This window comes from Ctenopharyngodon idella, chromosome 3, assembly GCF_019924925.1.
Source record: "Ctenopharyngodon idella isolate HZGC_01 chromosome 3, HZGC01, whole genome shotgun sequence".
NCBI lineage: Eukaryota > Metazoa > Chordata > Actinopteri > Cypriniformes > Xenocyprididae > Ctenopharyngodon > Ctenopharyngodon idella.
The window spans coordinates 36213033-36219032 of record NC_067222.1 but is presented as its reverse complement, the minus strand read 5'-3'; positions in this window follow the sequence as shown (position 1 = coordinate 36219032).

Genomic DNA, 6000 nt, shown 5'->3' with positions numbered 1-6000 from the left:
GATCTGCTGCTAACATCTTGGTGCCAGATACCAAAGCACACCTTCAGGGGTCTAGTGGAGTCCATGCATCAATGGGTCAGGGAAAAGGGGGACCAAACAATATTAGGAAGGTGGTCATAATGTTATGCCTGATCGATGTATATATAATTATATGTCAAAAACATCTAGTGCATGTTGACATTGAAAACAATCAGAAAAAAGCATATAGATGCAAGAATGTACCTTGTGTGGACGAACTCTTAAACAGTAGGATACCATAACAATTAAGTGCAATCAATAGGAAAAATTTTGAAATTAGAGGTTATTAGTAGAGATTTTCTCATTAAGCATCATCTTGATCTGAGTGCGACTCAATCAAACTTATACATCCTCTGGTATTTAGTGCATTAGACCAGATGGAGAGAGTTATGGGAAGGTCATGTCCTTCACTCCTAATGTGATTTTAGTCTCACAAAAGGCAGACATGTCCTCATCCCATTCATTGTTATAATCTACTCACACAGTGTGCGGGTAAAGCCAGCCAGTTCTCTATTATCACATTACTTAAATACAATTGATTTATCTAACGAGGGGATATGAAACTTAAGCGGGATATTATTCTGAAGAACAGAGAAAAGATGAATCATCATCCTCGCTTTTGAAGCCATTCATTCATGTTTAAGCTGCTCATTTGTATCCATACAAGCCAGCCCACTGTTATTTGAATCAAAGACATGGCTGATTATCAGTGAAATTAATATTAATACATCAATTTTAGATGAGGGCACAGACACATACAGTCTCTAAAGTAAACCAAGATAATGTGATGATAGACTGTCATAGTGCATTTTACGCACCATGTGGCTGACATGATGAAATGCTAAGCCTAATTAGTTTTTCACTATCCATACCATTTTTGAACTTCTCTGTAAAAATTCTCAGAAGATTTTTACAGGTAATTTTCAGCATTGATAAAATACATCACCAGTTAATGTAAATATTATATTTTTTGCGATGCAGTTCCGGTAGCCCCGCCCACAGCGAGAGCTTATTGGGCCGAAGCACTGCTACTCATGTACACATTTGAGCTTCTGGTAGAGGTTTGTTCTCACACGCCAAGCAGGTTTGGTTGAGCTTCTGTTTATTTTCGACTAATCAATGTTTATATGTGAGTAAAGCCTAAATTCCATCTTTTCATCATATAAAGCTATTGTGTCTCTTCAGAAAATTTGGACTAAACCACTCAATTCATATGGATTAGTTTACGATCTTTTTATGAACGTTTTGAAACGTCAAAGTTTCAGTTGCATAGCTGTCAATGGAGGGACAGAAAGCTCTCAGATTTCATCAAAAATATCTTCATTTGTGTTCCAAAGATGAAGGAAAGCCTTACGGGTTTGGAACGACATGAAAGTGAGTAGATGTTGACAGAATTTTCATTTTTTGGGTGAACTAACCCTTTAATTGTAATACAATGTAGAACTAGAGCAGTAAAAATCACAGTGAAAGTACAGAAAGTAAACCGAAGCACCCTGAGATGCTATCAAAGCTCAGTGTTGTGTTTCTGTGATCAAATATAGCTCAAAGCGTGTCCCTTGAGTAAGAAGGAGCCTGGCTTTAATAGACCTGGTGCTGACGAATGCAGTGGAACCACTACACCGTGTCGCATGGGTCAGGAAATTCATCGCTCAGAAGCAGCCCAGTGAAAATTGAGCAGACTCTGGATGCCAAAAAACTCCCACACCTGTAACAAGATCAGATGGCATTGTCAAGAACTTTATCACCTAGTGAAAGGGAACAGATAATTTTACAACTACATTAAAACTTGGAAAAGAGCAGAAGTTCACGTTTATTATCCACACTGTAAATGTATAACAATGACAGCGGTTATGAATAGGCAATATTTGGATTCAGCTACAGCAAATGAAAGCATATTGTTTTCACAAGCTGAAGTGTGGAGTTTCCAGGTCTCAAAGTTAATAACAGTGCTATGCAAAGACTTAAATTTATTAGTCAAGGCTATATATTATTGAAAGTTAAGCAAGCACTGCAAAATTGAATATCTATTTAGGCTATGTTTCATAGTCCATTGGTAAATATTAATCAAAGCCTTGGGCTTGCAGTTTTGTTGGTTTCTTAATGCCAAGGATGATGTCGTTCCTCAAGTAATATTTTATCCAAAATATTACTTGAGAGGAAAGACATCATTTACTCATCCTCATGTTGTTCCAAACATATTAATTTCTCTATTTTGTGAAACTCAAATGGAAATGTTTTGAAGAGTGCTTTTGTCAGTATAATATAGGCTCCAGAAAATCTCATTTGCACATATTAATTCAAAAGTGTGCATGTTACTTGGTGGTAAATAAGCAAAGGCATATATGAAATCTGAGGGCTTTGATGGAGGGAGAAATGTGATTAATGTCGTATAACTTCAGAAAACTTAAATAGTTCACAAGTCATAAGTACCCTGGCCACTGTATGCTTTTAATATGGAAAAGACTTTTGCTGTGTCCCAATTTGCATATTCTCTGTCCTAAATTAGAATGAGTGTGTCCCAAATGTTGACAACGAGTATTTTAAAGATACCTGGTTGGTATCATTTTTCCGATTAGAATCCGAAGTGCAGATCCATGCACACTCTATTTGATTAGAACTACAAAACACCAATAAAACGTGTTAAAAACTACAAACATGGCAGATGTGCGGAACTGGGGGTTAAGTAGAGAGGTTTAGATAAAGGGGTTTGAGTGATTAATTAAAGCAATAAGCCCCGTGAAGCCGTGGTTTACAATGAATTTATAACAGCTAAGGGGCGTTGTTAGGCATGACATGGAGCGGAGTGCTTTTATAAAATGGTTACCACACAATACAAAAATTAAAGCCAGAAAATATGTATCAGTGCAACTTTCATTAAGTAAAATCATTAAAAGCCTTCCTGTCCCTGACCGTGAACAGCAACAGAAGTTATATTTATTACACCATTAGATGGCGGCAAAGATTGTCTTTATGTGCGAGTCACTCAGTCGCAAAGACTTTTATATTGAAACTTGTTGTGAACACGGAACAAGATGAAAATGCTTTGACTAGCTGTTAGTGTCAGCAGGGCACGGGAAAACCTATTAAATGTTAAAAGGACAAGATCGCAGCGGACATTCAAACGGATTTTTTTTTATTATGAACATAGGACTGACCTGAAGGAAAATGCTAAATCTGAATGCAGGTAATACACTCGGCCACTCGATATCTCTCTTACAATACTCTTCTACATAATGCAGTAAGCCTCAATGAACAAAATCAACTGAGAACAAACATAATGTTTACGTTGCTATGAGTGGTTGCTAAGAGACGCAGCAACATACACACTCTGTGGCGCAGCGATACTTATGTAATGCGGTCAGCTGTATATTTTCGGGAATTTTACAACGGCTTCAAACGCGGCTCAACCAATCAGAACCAAGGGCCGTAACTATCCGTTTTATAAAGTCATATCTAACCTAATGAAAAGATATTTCTTCAATGTTATCCACATTATATTTAATCTGCAACAGCATTGTGAACTTTTATGAAGATACGTTTGGTCATTAACCTTTAAATGCATCATTATGCAAACACATGAGGAGAGTTCTCCGCATGAAAGACCCACTATACTGGCAGATCAACGTGCTACTACATTTCTCTCTGATATGGTAAGAAATTCAATTAAATTGAATGTGGGGGATTTTAACTGTGAAAAGATGATTGACAGGGGAGTTTAAACGGTGACAGGATGCACTTAACTAAGTAATGGAGCAGTCTGTTAAAGATGCAATTATGACTAAGTAGTATGACCCAAAGCTTGCCTACTGCTCTGCTACACACTCAAAAGTATGTACCTTTTCTTAACAACAGTATACTTTTATGGCATAGTATAAGTAGGCAAATTGAGATGCCGGCAGCACTTGTTTTCCAAAGAAGAAAGAAAGTCATACAGGTTTGTAATGACATGAGGGTGAGTAAATGATGACAAAATGTTCATTTTTCAGTGAACTATATCTTTCACTCTGCAAACACTTGTGAATGAAGTGCCGTGTTTCAAATAAACAATTGTCATTGAAGAAGGCAGGGTACGCTTTAAACCTTATGGAAAATTCTGTGGTTTCGACAATAAACACTGATCCACGAACCTCCGACTCGACCTTTAATTTCACCCCAGGAAAAGAAATCTGTGCCGTAACAAAGCCATCAGCCACAAATGCTGAACTCTACCGGAGTTCCCTGTGTTCATTTCCCCTCATTTTAAAAGCTATCTTCACTCTGCATTAGAAAGACTTCACTGATGGTCTATCATATCTCTTTATCTTTTTTAGTGCTCACAACCGAACCAAGTAGGAGTGTGTACTGTAATTTCAGCAGGGAAAACAGCTTCAACAAAAGATTTTTTTTCCTGGCATGAGAAATTATTTGAGCAGCTAGTGCCTCATTTTCCAATTTGGATTGAAATCAAGCGTGTTTTCCCCATGTAAACATATTTAATTTGAATCAAAGTGAATATGTTATGATCTAATTATATTTTTGTGTGTGCCTTGTTGTGTTTCTCATGCACCGTGGAACTTAATCCGTCATGAGGAATATTTATGCAGTGTTTATGCAATAATTTATAACTTTGATAGTCTTTTCAAAATGTTTAAACTTAATATTTTGGTAACTGGTTAAGTTGCCGATTTGGGGTAGGATGCTTCTCTTGGGTGTCTTTGCCTTGTACATTTATATGATATTATATGAACTCACACATTTGATCCCTGATGATCAATACTAAGTAAACATTCATCCTCTTAAGACCTGTGTTTGCAGCAATAATTAATTTAATGTGGAGAACGACTACAACAGTGTTGAAATAGATTCCTACATGATGATATTCTTGGTACAGAGCCCAGTTACAAAAAATGACCAGATCATTAGTGCCAAATGCTAACCATCTTGCCCCTCAGTATTGAAATGTTTGTAATAATTTGTAATTTGATGGCGTCTGTTTACACTGAGTGCAAATTCCGAACCTTGTTGACAAAGGCTATTAACTTCACCAATTAGTACAAGTAGCATATTACTTCTATTTATATTACTTCAGCAGCAATAACCATTTGCACAATATACTGTTTATTGCTACTTATACTTGGTGCAAACAATATCTATCACTATATTTACACCCAGTTTAAATATTATCTACCTTTTTTTTTGCACTTAATGTAAGTAGCTGCTGCCATATTTGTTCCATTGATATTTTTCCACACTGTTCATACTTTACCTTGGGTGAATAATTAAAGGGACCCAAAAACGAAACTTCTGTCATCATTTACTCACCCTCAAACCTGTATGAATTTCTTTCATCTGCTGACTGCAAAAGAAGATATTTTGAAGAATGTTTGTAAGCAGACCATTGACTTCCATAGTAGGAAAAAAAAAAAATACCATGGAAGTCAATGGCTACCGTCAACTGTCTGCTTACAAACATTCTTCAAAATATCTTCTTTTATGTTCAACAGAGGAAAGAAACTCATACAGGTTTGGAACATAAGGATGAGCAAATGATGACATTATGGGGTGAACTATCCCTTTAAGTTTAATTGTTCAGGCATCATATTTCACAGTACATTGGTAATCCCTGAGTTAACATGTTTATTCATGTATTTATGAGGTTAGTATTATTGATTAAACAAAGGACATGACCGAGTTTGGGCCAGTTAACCTACGCTGTTAGACTTTTGAAAGCAAAGCAACATAATATATTCAGGGCTGGGTAGGTTACTTTTAAAATGCATTTCACTACAGATTACAAAATACATTTGTAACTTGTTTCGTTAGATTACCCAAGTTTTGTAACTTAATCTAAATACTTTGGAATACTAATAAGTATGTAACACAAAAACAAGGTAATTGAGCGTTTTTATCTCACAATTCAGACTTTTTTCTCAGAATTGTGGTATATAATGTTGCGATTGCAAGTTATCTTTGAGCTGTTTTAGCTGAAAGCAACTTGTACTG